This window comes from Protopterus annectens, chromosome 4.part0 (assembly GCF_019279795.1).
Source record: "Protopterus annectens isolate FY-2018-M chromosome 4.part0, PAN1.0, whole genome shotgun sequence".
Classification (NCBI taxonomy): Eukaryota; Metazoa; Chordata; order Ceratodontiformes; family Protopteridae; genus Protopterus; species Protopterus annectens.
Window position 1 is genome coordinate 1,722,151,079 of NC_056733.1, and position 16,073 is coordinate 1,722,167,151.

Genomic DNA, 16,073 nt, shown 5'->3' on the forward strand with positions numbered 1-16,073 from the left:
ATATATATATATATATGTCATGTACACCTGTCAACTAGCCTGGATTGATCATAATCTCACACAGAGGTATAGCAGTGTCCCCTCCGAACATCTCCAGCAGATGTTAAAGGTTCAGGATGGTGTGCTTGATTCCCCTCATAGATTACTGTCTACTGTTGTCTATGATCCTGTTACTATGTTTCCCACTTGGTTGAAACCGTTGCTGACATTAAAGTCATATTTAGGCAACTCATTTTACACAGCTTCACAATATGCACCTAACTCCTTACTGTATATACCATCCCTGATATATGTCCTCTCCATTGTTCATGTCAGGATGATTATATCCCAAAGAATCTTCTCCATTGTTATGTCACCTTGTGTGACAGTCACATAATAAACACTCACTGTGTAGTCCGTATTTTATCATGTCAATATGTAATTAGTGTCCATGCTACAACTGTCTTCATTGATAAGCCCTCATCTGCTGTACATTACCATGTTCAGCCTGTCATTTATCATGTTGATTTCTACAATTCATCTGTGTATCCCTATTAGAGAGCCCTATTAGAGATTAGGGAGTAGAGCTGGTTAAGGTGGATGAGTTTAAATACTTGGGATAAACAGTTCAGAGTAATGGTGAGTGTGGAAGAGAGGTGAAGAAGACAGTACAGGCAAGATGGAGTGGGTGGAGAAGAGTGTCAGGAGTGACTTGTGACAGACAAGTACAAGTAAGAGTGAAAGGGAAGGACTACAAGAGGGTAGTGAGACCAGCTATGTTATATCGGTTGGAGACAGTGGCATTGACAAAAAGGCAGGAGTCAGAGCTTGACGTGGCAGAGATGAAGATGTTAAGATTTGCACTGGGTGTAACAAGGATGGACAGGATTAGGAATAAGTATATTAGAGGGTCAGCCCAGGTTGGAAGGTTTGGAGAAGCCAGAGAGGCAAGATTACATTGGTTTGGACATGTGCTGAGGAGGGTTGCAGAGTATATTGGGAAAAAGGATGCTAAGGATGAAGCTGCCAGGCAACAGGAAAAGAGGAAGGCCTAAGATAAGGTTTATGGATGTGGTGAGAGAGGACATGCAGGTAGTTGGTGTGACAGAGCAAGATGCAGAGGACAAGAAGAAATGGAAACAGTTGATCTGCTGTGGTGACCCCTAATGGGAGCAGCCGAAAGAAGACGATCTGTGTATCCCTATTCAATACACACTTCCCTTGACTTTTTTTTATAATGAAGTCTGTGTATGCTTAATGATCATTTACACAACTTTTATTCAGTGTGCCTGAAACAGGTTTCCACAATACTGTGCAATGTATATACTTTCATATAATGTGTTGGAACTATATAAATTGCTTTATTAATAACCCTGGTAATCATCATGGCATTCCATGCAAACACACAAAGACCTAGTTTGCCCGTAGGTAAACGGGTTTACATGTCTGCTGCTGTCCTTGCCTCTTTATATGGTTTCCTGGTTGGCAACAGTTTTGCCAGCCATGATTCTGCATTTGTTTATGTTTAAACACAGTGTGAAGTATGCGTATGCAACTAGCTACGCTGCTCACCATGCAAATATGTAAACTCCATGTAGGCTTTGCACTAAGACTACACAAAGTTTACCAAAATCCCAGGACTCTCTTTGACAAACAACCTTTTTCTTGTGTACCCTATACAATCTGGGCCTGATACTGAATCAACATTTACATTCAATTTAGTAATAGTAACTTCTTTTTCAAATTCTTCCTTAACTTCCTTAACTCGTTCTGGATTTTTTTAAATATTCTTTTTGTACTTTTCATTCTCTCTTATTTTCCTTCTTTTTACTCTTACATGCATATTTTCCACATGCTGTTCTACAATACTTATAGTTTGCTCTTGTGTTCTTTTCACCTGTCCTTTAACATGTTTAATTTTCTTCACTATACTAATATCCTCCTTTACTATTTTACTCAAATATGTAGATACCTCCTCCATTCTCTCTTGTAATTAATATTTCTATTTAAATAGTACTGCTTAATTTTTCATGATTTATTTTATACATTTCTTTCTCATATCACAGTACTTTCTTTCTCAATTCTGTAAAATCTTTAATACATTTCTATAAATTTTCCCATGCTTGACTTTCTCTTCCTTTCACCATTATTCTGCTATTGAAAACACACACACACACACACACACACACACGCACGCACGCACGCACGCACGCACGCACACACACACACACACACACTTTTTATACTTCTTTTTAAATTCAGTCCAGCATTCAGACCAGTTTTTATAGTTATTCTTCATGGCTATATGAGCCTTCCATAAGTGCAATACTTTCCACTCTCTAGTTTTATCCCATAATCTCTCATTTATTTTTTTATTCCCTTTCCTATTTTAATATACTACCATTCTTCCACTACCTCCAGCCATATTGTTAAATGGTCTGAAAAAGCTATCACAACTGTATCACAATCTGCTACCCCCAAACCTTCTGATATTACAAAATAATCAATTTCAAATCCAAGTGATCCATTCTATAAGTCCATTGACTTTTGTTCCACACAGTAAATTTATCACCTTTTATGACTTCCTGTATATTTTACATCGTTCCCTTTCTTTTCTACATTTTCTTGGTAATTAAAGTCCCCTGCAATTAAAAATGTCATGTTAACCACAAGATAGTCTAATATTTAAATCGAGTCTCTCTTTCCTTGCTAGTTATATATGCATATAATAGTATAATTCTATAAACATGTTCTCTCTCTATACCTTGTATCCACAACAGTTAACCTTCCCATCTTTACTAATGTTATGTCTAGTGTTTTCACTGTTTCTGACACAACACAGGTACTCCAGAACAACATTCACTTCATAAGTTCCGTATTATATTTTCCACACCACATGTTTTCTGTTGAAAGTCTTTCTTCACTTGTCAGGGATCTTACATCCCCTAACAAAATAACATCAACATCACATTTAGCACATCAATCCAGTATTCCTATTCTTCTTACAGTGTTAATTATGCTCTTCACATTTACTGAAAGTATTCTAACTTGTTGCTTTCCCTTCTTTTTTATGTTTAGAGAAAATATTTTAAATTTTTTTCTTATGTTTACTCTTTCCCCAGTTGAATATTTTTCCTGGGTTTATGTACAAATAATCTTTGATCATCAGAATCAGATTTTTTCACTGGCTAGAACTTCAACAATCCGTTCTCCTGACATATCTTCCTGCGTGCAGTCTCACTATCTTTCTCTCCTCACTTTTCCTCCATATTTTTTCTCTTTAACAGTTTCTTCTTCACCTAGTTTACCCTTTGCCCCATCCTCCTGTTGTCCTTCCTCATGTATGTTTTATTCCATCCCACCCTCTTTTTCATTATTTACTGTTAACTCTTGACAATCCATCCAAAACTGTTCCTTTTTTACACAATCTGCATTCAGACTCATACCTTCTTGTTGTAGTTTTTTTTTACTCCACACTGGTTACATTGTACCATGTTGCAATCATTAATTCATTGTGAAAAGTCCCTACAAAAGAAAGATGATTTATGCTGGTCAGCATATCTGAATGACCCCCCCCCCATAATCAGCCACAAAACTAACACTTTATTTTCTGTGTGTGTGAGTGTGTGTGTGTGTGTGTGTGTGTGTGTGTGTGTGTGTGTGTGTGTGTGTGTGTGTGTGTGTGTGTCTATAGAGAATCTATATATATATTAACAAGCTTGAGCTACATTAGTGATGCATATGCATTATAAAAGTGCTTCTACAGGAGGTCTTCAAATAAATAAACATATGTTTTCAAAAACGTATGACTCAAATACGATTTAAAACATATTAAAAAAATCATTCAAGACATCTTAGTGTGTGTGTGTGTGTGTGTGTGTGTGTGTGTGTGTGTGTGTGTGTGTGTGTGTGTGTGTGTGTGTGTGTGTGTGTGTGTGTGTGTGTGTGCGTGTGTGTGTGTGTGTGTAAAGTATGCACAAACAGGCCAGCAGACAAACACACAAACACAAGCGCGCATGCGAGCGGAAGCATGTTTCTGTTTTTGGTCATTATAAGTATTTTTCCATTGTGGATAGGCTTCTACCTTATAAATATGTTGACTTAAAGCTGTTGAAAAATTAAGGCAAGTTTCATAAATCTAAACACGGTAGAAATTATTATATGTGCCAATGCTGCATCATTGTTCCACAAAGAATATTATGAAACAGAAAAGGAAAACTAAATCCATCCCTTTATTTCTGCTTCTTATCTTCATTCGTTTGTCCAGTAGAGCGAGTAATACAGATATTGAAAGACAGTATTCAATGCTTATGCTGAAAAAAAAGTAGCCACAGCTCTGATTAGTCATCAGACTACAGCACTGTCCACTGCCAGATTTAAATCAGAAGAAGTATTAATGGGAAGAAAATTGATATGTGTACTGCTAATACCTCATCTTAATGTACAGGAAAATTTGATACTAAACAAATATTTTAAGAGAAGAGCAGTGGTGATACATTGAAAATGTAATCTTATAAAACAAGTAATATCTGGAAATGTGAAAAGTTTTGCTCAGGGACAAACGGCCAGATCTGGAAAGATAATTTATGTGCCATGTTCCATGTTTTACACTGCTGACCTTGATAATCCAAGAATTATGAAGGCACAGAAGCTATTTCACCTTAAAAAGACCAATATAACATTTTATCAAGTGAAGCCATCTCTCCAAGAAAATTAAATGTTCCACTAGCAGCTGTAGACTTTGCCACTGAGCTAAGAGATAATGATTATTTTATGTGTTTTCATCACCTGGTCATGACATTCAAAATAAGACACAAATAAACATAAAGGGAGAGAAAGACTGATCCACTTCTACTAGAGCTTGCTTTTCAGTCTAAAGCAAAGAGGTCTATTGGAGATGAAAAAGCTAGTCATATATGTTGAATGCTGCTCTGCATTGTTTCCATATCAAGAAACATGTATTCCAATAGCTCAATATAGGGATCTAGCCTTGGTGGGGAGAAATATAGCATTGTCTACTAAACAAAATATGTGACTGCTTTGATGCAATATTATATGCCCCCTCTCTAGTTTGATAGAACATGATTATCACTCATAATCCTGTATTAGTTGGTAAGATTTTGCTTCTGTAAGCCTTTGGAAGTTTGCCAGATCATCTGAATTCTGTTAACAATATGGATAAGCTGCTACTGTTGCTGTTTGAAATAAAGTATCTCCAGTGGAACTGACCTTTGTTACTCTCCTAAATTTATGGAAGTTGTACAAACTTACAGTATGACACTAATGATTTATTATAGTCTCATGCACAGAACCACTGAAAATGTGGCACATATTATATACTCATTTATGTATTATGCTTAATGAGAGCCTTAAGTGGCAATGTTACATATATCATTCTGTAAAGAACTGTGTAAGTCGGCAATTGTTTTTATATTACATTTTTGTGTATTTTGTGTTATCCATTTCCCCAGTAATTCCTTTAAATGTTTATTTCCTCTCAAGTCTGTAATCTCCTTAACAGTGAACTGATAGGCATAACTTAACATTCAGTATGCTAAAACTCTATAGTTTTCTAAAGATTCAAATTTGTCCAGGTCATTGAAAGAAAGAAATAAAGAAAGAAAAGAAATATGTTCATTTAAGTCAACAATATGTAACAATTCAACTCACTTTCAATCTACATCTGGGTATTTTTTTTTAAATGTACAGTGTAGTAGCTATATATGTAATCAATGAAATGATATAGTAACAGAGCCAACAAAGACAGAGATGACATTATATATTTTTTGACTATGTCAAGATCAACAACAGTTTGCTGCATATAGGAGTAATAATAATATTAGCAATATTAAAACTGAGCCATTGCATTATTTGAGTGAATTACTCAAAAGATTTGTATGCTGGATAGATTCACTCCTAAGACAGACACGGACAGTCCTTCTCTATCTTGTATCTTTGACAACCTCAGGTATAATTATACATTAATGCTGATCCTGCAATATCTCACTAATTCATTATTTATTGTGTAAATAAAACCATCTGGGAGATGAGTTTTATATTTCAAAATGCACTGGCTATGGGCTTTATTCTTTTCTGTCACATGTCATTTCAACTGTTTAACTACAGATCTTGTCACAAAAAAAAAAAATCTGTTGAGTCTGGCTTATTGGATGCTCACATTGTTTTCCCTCACTAAAATTCTACCTAAGATAAAAGTCTTTCAGCTTTTCCCAGTTAGGGGTCGCCACAGTGGAACTCCGGTCCGCTCATGATTGTCAGTGGATTTTTTACAGTGCCGAGTTGCCAGCCCGATGCCCAGCCTTCAAAGAAGGCACGCCCATTCACGCTCGCACCTACCTGCATATTTTTTAGCATCACTCCACCATGGGGATGACATGCAGACTCCACACAGAAGGCAATCCAGCGGAGAATCGAACGGGAGAACCTCTTGCTGAGGCGACAACAATAAACCATTAAAACACAGTGGACATAGCATCACAAAAGTATTATCACTATATAAGTCAAAAGCACCTAACAATTTTTCTATTGGGTGGCAAGTGCGAGGCTAATACTTCTCTAGCTACCATTATAGGACAGTCTGTAGGTTAGAAAATCATCCGGGAGTCAGGAATGTTGTAAGCTAAAAAATGTGAAACCTTCTTAAGTGCAGACCAGTGGAACTTGGAAAAAATTTAAATATCTGAAATCTGATTTTAGTACAAAATAGTTTGAACTATGTAATTTATTGTAAAATGTCATCCTTAAAACAAATCTCCATAACTGGTAAATCAATAAGATGATAGCACAGAGGTAACATTGCTGTTCCTGTTCACATAAAAGATTAAACTGATTAGTCCATATCTCATAAATATTATATTTGGCAATCACGCAGTCAGATTTTTTGCATTAAGGGTATTTAAAATTAATTAAAACAATCAGATATTTTTGTTTTATTCCCTTGTCTGTATTTATGTGCAAACTCACAGCACTGGTATTTGAAGTTATGGGACTCTACAGCAATAATAAAAATAAAGTTAATTAAAATTACAGTTTTACATTCAAAATAATACACACACACACACACACACACACACACACACACACACACACACACACACACACACACACACACATATATTTGTTTGTGTCTTTTGGCTTTTTCCCGGTTAGGATTCGCCACAGCGGAACTCCGGTCCGCTAATGATTGGCAGTAGAGTTTTACATGCTGGCTTGCCGGGCCTAACGCACAACCTTCAATGAAGGAGCACCCATTCATGCATGTCGCCACACAGAAGATGCTCTAACTGAGAATCGAATGGGCAACATCTAACTGTGAGGTGACAACGCTACTGCAGCACCACCACCGCAGTCACAATCAAAAAAAAAAAAAAAGAAAAAAAAAGTAAAAAAAGTAAATAAAGAAAGGAAAGTATTGGCGGTATAAGACTGCTGACTATTCATATATATATATATATATATATATATATATATACACACACACACACACACACACACGTATATATATATATATATATATATATATATATATATATATATATATATTAATAGTCAGCAGTCTTATACCTCCAATACTTTCCTTTCTTTATTTACTTTTTTTTCTTTTTTTTTTATATCATGACATAACTTTAACAACTAGTTCACTGAGACCATCTTATTCTGAATACTCCCTGGATCAGTCCATTTATCTTACTACGAATATTCCCTCCCCTAAAACATCAGTTTTTCTCATAACTGTAGCCTGCAAGCTTTGGTGGGAAATGTAAACTACCAATCCTTAAGTTGCATGTTTTATAAATAGTTTGAAAATGACAGCCACTGGGAAATGTGCAATACTTGAAATGTCTGGGATTCTGGCTCCGGTTTAAACTTTCCTATGTTTGGCACATTAATAGGTCTCTTATGCATCTTTAACAGAACCTACACTTCCTCCATATCACATAAATTCAGAAACACTGGAACCACCCAAAAAGGTTTGTCTGTGTTTCCGTGTTTGTGTGTGCCTTGGTGATGAAAGGAATTGAAATGAAATGACAGACATACAACTGCTTTACAGGGTTTGATGTTTGGCAGTGTTGTTTAACTAAACACTATGAAAACATGCAAACGTAAGAACATAATCTAGTGAGCACAGCAGTATTAACAGATGCTTCAGAAAGAATTGGCTTCCACATAACTACAGTTTACAGATATAAAAAGCAGTGTAGGCAAAACCTGAGACTTTGATTATGCATATTATACCTACTGGATAATCTTAGTAGATACACAAAGAATAGCGAGAGAAGAATATCAAAGACAGCATTTCTCAAATGTTATGTCATGGCCTGTTTAAGGGCAGTGCAATTAAATCTGACTATAATGTGTGGTTAAAATGCTAACTCTTCAGTAGTGTTTGTGTGGGGTTAGGTAAAATGTAGGAGGATAACAGATAATATTCATATCTAACTGCAAATCAGTAGTAAAACAATTTTATACTGAACTTAACTTGGTTATTCAAAGTATCTGTAGAAGTTTATTCATGTTGGGTAGGGAGTGATTTACATCTGTAAAATGCAGCATATATATCTTTAGAGGAATGCCCCATGTATTCTATTATATGTATTAGAGGTTTAAAGTATTTTCTTTGGTTTACAGGAGGCTCATTGTGACATAGTCTGAAAGAGTGTACTTCACAGACAGGTTATACATTAAGACTAACTTACTGAAAAACTACATTTTATGCTAAGAAACTCTAATTTACTGCAATAACAAAAGTCATGGGGGTCAATTAAAAGCAGATGCATTATTTTCAGAACTACAAGTGCTTTAACCTTGAATGAGAACACTTTGTAAAGTAACACTAAGCAGTTAGTATTATGCAGGTACAGAGTCTTCAGAACAACACATGTTTTTGCCTTAACTGAGTACACTTTGTAAAGGAGCATTAGGCAGTCATCATTAGAATATGTTTTTCTAGGAAATAAATGTAGATTCTGAATCAGGTTTCCATTGTACTCAGGAATCCACCTTAGATGTAAAATTGTTTTATTACATATACTGAAAAATAAATAAGAAAAAACTTCTCAAGTTTAATGCAGTTGTCTTTGATGCTATGCAGTACATATATAAACACTAAATTATTAATTTATATAGATACAGTATATGCCAATGAGTGACACATGCCTTAGGGTCATCCAAACTAATCAGAGCAGACATAAAGAAAAATTTAGCATTTATCACAGCCAAAAACAGTTGCCTGGTTTCATTGGCACCCTCCATACTTTGTGGTTATTCCCATATGCAATACTGACTGATGCAGAATTCATAAAAATAAATACACATCTGCCAGTAGCATTCTGTGCCCAGAAGTGGGAAGTAAACACTGATTCATCAGCTGCTGTATACACTGTTCATTTAAATGTAACAATGACGGACTCATAGCTCAGATGACAACATACAGGACTAGCATGGAGATAGTATACTGCACAGATTTTAGTACTAAAACAATGCTGTGTTTAGAAGGGCTAGCTGAAAAGGAAAAAAATGTGAAAGAAAAACACATTAAATCAGTATGTGATCTCTAAAATGTTGTAACAAGGATAAAAAGACACATGCATTAAGTACGCATAGAATAGTCATCTCTGTACACTTTAGTGAAGAAAACACTTGGTGCAGAGGATACAGATATAAAAATAAACTAACAGCACAGCAGACTACATACTATGGCATGATACAGTACATATGGCACTTGTTTATTGGGGGAGATAAGACGCACTGACTGACAAGGTCACACAGTGTATTATTTGCAGTGGCGGCTGGTGACTTCAAATCACTGGGGGGGCTGCAGGAGACAGCTGAATGGGTGGGGTCAAGGGGAGGGTGTGTGGTCATCCAGAAAGGGGAGGGGCTATGCACAAAACCACAAAAACTAACTTTAATTAAATACGCTGCCCTGGGTGGCAAACCATCATTATGAAAGTCCAATCAAGACAAAAATAAGTGTAGAAGAATAAAAATATTTCATTGCATTGGCTGCATGACAGCTTACTTAATATCTAGATGGAAACATAAGGTTGTGAGGCATGAAAAAATAAATTACTTTTTAAATACATTACTGGAATGCCAGTCAAAATCAAGTATAAGAAAAACCAGAAGCACTCAACTCAAACCACTTCTCCTTGCACTGCAGTTCTAATTATAATATATTCAGCTTTATTAAAGTACCAAGTAACATGCTGAAAGTAGAAATCTGTGTGATGCCCCCACTTGTAAAAATGTTTCTTATCCAAAAAGACCTGCTGCCTGACAACTTGTTTCATGGGGAAAACATGATAAAAGTAAAAATGAAAAGCAAACAAGAAACAAGCTCAAGATACATTGCTTAAAGGATTACTGTACAGGTTATGGACCACACATGATTGGCATTCTGTTTAGTTTACGGGTAAAGTCTGTAGAGATGACTGGAAGTCTCCAACAAGTGTAATGAGCTTTTTAAAATAATGGAATCCTGTCCTTTAATACCCAAGGCTTATACATTATCTAGTCAAGTATTCTCTGCATGGCAACAACAGAAAGGCTTTCAATGTTGGCAATTCTTTAACAGTGTGCTTATTAAAGCTTACTTGCATCTTACAATCTCAGACAAGCTTACCTTATGGTCATTAAAGCATTGCTACTTAAACACAGAGCAACAGGCACTTTGAGTAATAAGCATAAATCTGAGTAATAAGCATAAATCAACAGTACAAAAATATGACAGAAACCAGACCATTCCGCAAAATCAAGGACAGATGAAAAGCCACTGTAGTACTTATGCAGTGTGTCCTCCCCATCCAAGGTAGATACAACTACTCCTTGCCTTGCTTGGACACATCCAGAGTCACTACATGGGGGAGTGGGGTGCAACAAGCATGTCACAATTTGAAATCTCTCTGGCTGACTGCGATGGCCCTAACACATTTGTCATACCTCTCAACCTCAAGAGCAAGAAATCTGGACAAAGCCATACACAGAAGTGGGACAAAGGCCCAAAAATAAGGACAATTTTTAAATATTGCTCTAATAAACTTAGAAAGATAATAGAATAGGTCTTGCATTAGTATGAATTTTCTGAAGGGTATAAAATCTGAAACTCAAATGTCTGTCATTTTCTAACTTCAGTCTTTAGTGATTTGTCACTAACTTGCCAAAAACACAACTTTATGAAAAATGGACCAAAAATGTGATGCAAAAATATAAAATAGACACACAATACAGCTGCTACCTGTCAAAGAAGGGACACTTTAATATTAGTACTGCTACCTTGAGCAGCTGACAAAATAAAAGAATCTACATGCATTTCAAGTAATCTATAACTTTGATTATTACAGTTATTTCTTAATTGTAAACCCTCCATGTTTTCTTCCAAAATTGCTATTTTGGAGGGATTATTAGGGAAGAGCAACATTTTGAGCCAAAATTGGGGACAGTTGAGAGGTTGGCTATGCCTAATTCTATAAAGCAATTTATTTGCATGTACCTCTCAACCTGTTAATGCAGTAAATCTGAACAAGGCCAAATATATTGGGGGCACATATAAACAGTACTAAAAATTGCTCTTGTATAAATTGAGACAGTTGATAGAACAGCTCTTACTTTAACATGCATTTTTCTGAAGGTTATGAAGTCTGAAACTTATTATTTAGTGACTTAATTCCTAAATGATTTGCCAGAAAACTACAAATTTTATGAAGAACAAACCAAAACTAAGAAGCAAAAATCGACAGTTGGGAGGTATAGTTCAGCTGGGCCTGTCTGAGTTTGCTGCCCTTCCCCCCTGACAAAATAATGGTTGAATGGAGCCTCTGCAGCCATTCCAATGAACCATTACTTGGCTATTTCACTCCATTTACCATAAACACTAATGTGCATACTGCTTTACTTCTATGATGAGTTGGACTTCATTTGAAAGTTTTATTTTGTATTTTACAGCACAAACACTAAGTCATCTGTTAAACAAAGCAATGCAGTCTCACAACGAAAACTTAGCATTAAAACTTCTCTGCCCTTGAAACTCACATTCATTGAAACAGCATTGAAACCCACATTCAAAGAAAATACATTTTGCCAGTGGCAGATAAAGATTAATTTTGGGCTGTTTTCAAATCATAGGCCCCTTGCATATGAAACATACATGTGCTCTTTGATACACCTTCCTCATTGTACTAAAATTATATTCGTTGTACAATACAGTACACTTGCTAGAGGGTGTTTTAAATTTGTTTTGAACATTTTTCCAGTAAGCAATGAAACAAACCATATGCACCCATAATGGCAAAACTGCCCAGTTGAGCACATTTATCATAAAAAGTCTACTCAGACTTCCACAGTCCACCATTATTAGTAAATATACACAATTCTACAGTCCACCATTATCAGTAAATATGCACAATTCTACAGTCCACCTTTATCAGTAAATATGCACAATCTCTGAAGTAAGTCATCTAAATAATTCCACATTAAAGAAATCTGTAACTAATGAAGTGGTTGCTGCTAGCAATCACCTTTATATTTCATGGTTTCATCGAAAAATAAAGTGTCTGTTGCCCCTCAGGAATAAATTGCCTATATTACATTGAAAAAATGATAAGCTAGTAATAATATTGCAAGAGGAAATGGATGGCAAACTGATAACAGACTCATAGTTAGTATCTTCACCAAGGAGAACATTCCCAGTATGGCAGCATCCACCCCTTGTGGGAGTAGAAACCACAGCCTTCTGCATCAAAAGCAAGTACACAACCTGTTGTGCTATAGTATTAACTAGGCAAAGCAGTAGCACTAAACTTCTATTCCCCTGCAGCTCTCAGCTCCTTGTAAAATCTACTCAATACTCAACTGCATCTCAACTGCAGCTCAAGAAAACTGGAAAAGCCAAAATGTATTGGGGGTCAAAAGCCGAAAACCAGGGACACATTAAACATTGCTTGTATAATCTTGGAAAGTTGCTAGAATAAAATGTTGTGTTGCCACCATACATTTTACTGCCAAGGTCCCTGAGCAAAAACTAGTCAGAGTAACATACCACTGCCACATCAGCTGCTTTGTAAAGAGAGGAAGACTGAAACTTAAATGGCTATCATTTAGTGAATTCAGTTCTCACCATAGCTGTCAACCTCTTAGTACAAAACACCTGGACAAACCCAGTAATGAGGGAATACAGCCCTCAAACATATTCAGTGAATTCAGTTCTTGCCATAGCTGTCAACCTTAGCACAAAAACCTGGACGAAGCCAATAATGGGGGAATACAGTCCCAAAAATAGGGACAAATTTAAAATATTCATCTTATAAACTTAGAAAATTGCTAGAAAAAAAAGGTCGTGCTACTATGTATTCTGAAGAACATGAAGTTTGAAATTCAAATGCCGGTCAATTTTACTGCGGACAGAACAAAAACAATTTTCAGCAGAGACGAGGCATTAATACTGCAGACACGTCTTTGTAAAATGGCAGGGCATCAGAGCAAATCCACACAAACACAGGGAGGAGATGCAGACTCCACACAGAAGCCACCCCAACCAAGAATTAAACCAGAAAACCTATAGCTGTGAGGCAACAATACTAACACTGCACCATCAAATATGCAAGGAATTAAACATTCAGAAACCTGAAGTCGGAAATTCAAATGCCTGTCAATTTTACTGCGGACAGAACAAAAACAATTTTCAGCAGAGACGCAGGGATTAATACTGCAGACACGTCTTTGTAAAATGGCAGGGCATCAGAGCAAATCCACACAAACACAGGGAGGAGATGCAGACTCCACACAGAAGCCACCCCAACCAAGAATTAAACCAGAAAACTTATAGCTGTGAGGCAACAATACTACCACTGCACCATCAAATATGCAAGGAATTAAACATTCAGAAACCTGACGTCTGAAATTCAAATGCCTGTCAATTTTATTTAATATTTGTTAATCAGGACAGTCTGACTTGGAACAAAAAAACAATTTTCAGCAGAGGCCCAGGAAGAAATAATGCAGACATGTCTTTGTAACATGGGAGGACACAAAAGCAAACCCACACAAACACAGGGAGAATATAACAGACCCCACAAAGAAGGAACCCCAGCCAAGAATCAAACCTGAGAACCTGCAGCTGTGAGGCAACAATGCTACTACTACTACACCATCAAATATCAAGCATTGCAACATTTACAAACCACAGATATTATGAGGAACAGATTGGATCAAATATGAGGCAAAAATCTGCAATTTTTTTACAAATGGTGGTGGGTAGGGAACTCAAGTCTTTAACACCTGCATACAGGGTTCAAGCCTGAGGTATTCCTACCACACCGCCATGAGCACCTGGGCATTTTCACACACACACAGACACACAGACACACACACACACACACACACACACACAAAAAGCACCAATTCCATATAAACTAGCACCATACACAAGCCTCCAGTATAAAAGCACCAATTCCATATAAACTAGCACCATACACAAGCCTCCAGTATAAAAGCACCAATTCAATATAAACTAGCACCATACACAAGCCTCCAGTATAAAAGCACCAATTCAATATAAACTAGCACCATACACAAGCCTCCAGTATAAAAGCACCAATTCAATATAAACTAGCACCATACACAATTGTAAAACTAAAAAGCACCATACACACTCAATATAAACATTGTAAAAGTAAGAAAGCACCATACACTTACCTGTCTGATCCCAAGCAAAGCTCCTTCCCGACGAGACTGCCCGCGCAAATACTCCAAAAGACCATGAGATCCAAAGCTCCTTCCCGACGAGACGAGGCTGTCCTGACTGCTGCTGTTGCAGTCCGGACCCAACACATAATCCCAGCGAGTCTGTGCACTTTAAAAGTGCACAGACGTCTCCTTGTGTCCCCCTCTGGGGACTGCCGGACTGCCTGGAGCATGCGCATAGACCGACAGTAGTCGGGACTACTGCGCATGTGCAAAGTCCGCGAAATTTGAAAAATGTTTTTTTTTCTGTTTTTTATTTTGAGGGGGCTGCAGTCCGGCAGTCCGATAGCACGGGCCGCCCCTGATTATTTGTACAAGTTTAACACCTAGTATTTTGAAACTATATCAATGGGGAGATGGAAAAGGAGGCAACATATGATTTGCAACTTAACACATTCATAATGCCAATCTACTCATCTACTTTATGATCTGTTAGTCCTGGTGATAGCTGCAGGGTTAACAAGCAGAATAGACTTCATTATCCAGAGCAGTGATGTCCATTTCATTCTGTAGTATCCTTAAACATTATAAGGCAGGCTGATTGTTATAATTAGCAACATATTCTCTGTCTAGACCAGGGCAGCATTCAACTGGACAGAGAAGTTTACTGGAAGCAGTTTCACTAAGTTTCCAGTCTAAATTAACTAACTTTTCACTTACAGGATGTGGAATGTGTGTTCAACAACTTTGCAAAAGAAAACATTTTTGCTCTATTTGTATCTATAACCTCATCTATTCATTCACTTCCCAAAGGTCAGAACCATTTAGATGGTGACAACGACTTCCATGACTTCATCACCGCACTCTAGTACAATACCTGCAGTACTACTGCAACTGCTCCTACCTGCTGCTTCTACACAAACTCCTGCCCAATGAGATAGTTATAGTGGTGACTGCTGTCATCTCACCAACAGATACCAAGCCACACTCTTCTGTGAGAACCATGAGTTCTAATCTAGACATTTTTATTTTTATCTCAACTGGCTCACACTCAGTAGCAAACCAGTCTACTGTACGTTCGAGATCGGAGTCATCTGGCATCAACATAATAAAACTGTCCACAAACAACAAAGCTGAGACATTTAAATCCTTAAAATTAATACTTTCTAAGCTTCAGACTGTCCTTAAAGTACTGGCCATGAAAGTCATAAACATGACTGGAAATAATACACACCTTTGTGTTCACCTTAAATATACCAGACTTATCACCAAAAAAAGTGGACACAATTTTTGATTTGCAAAAATCAATATCAAATGGCATTCAATCAGCCATATGAGCTTGTACTGATGTGCCTTCTCAAATTGTACATCCCACAGTATACAACTGTACC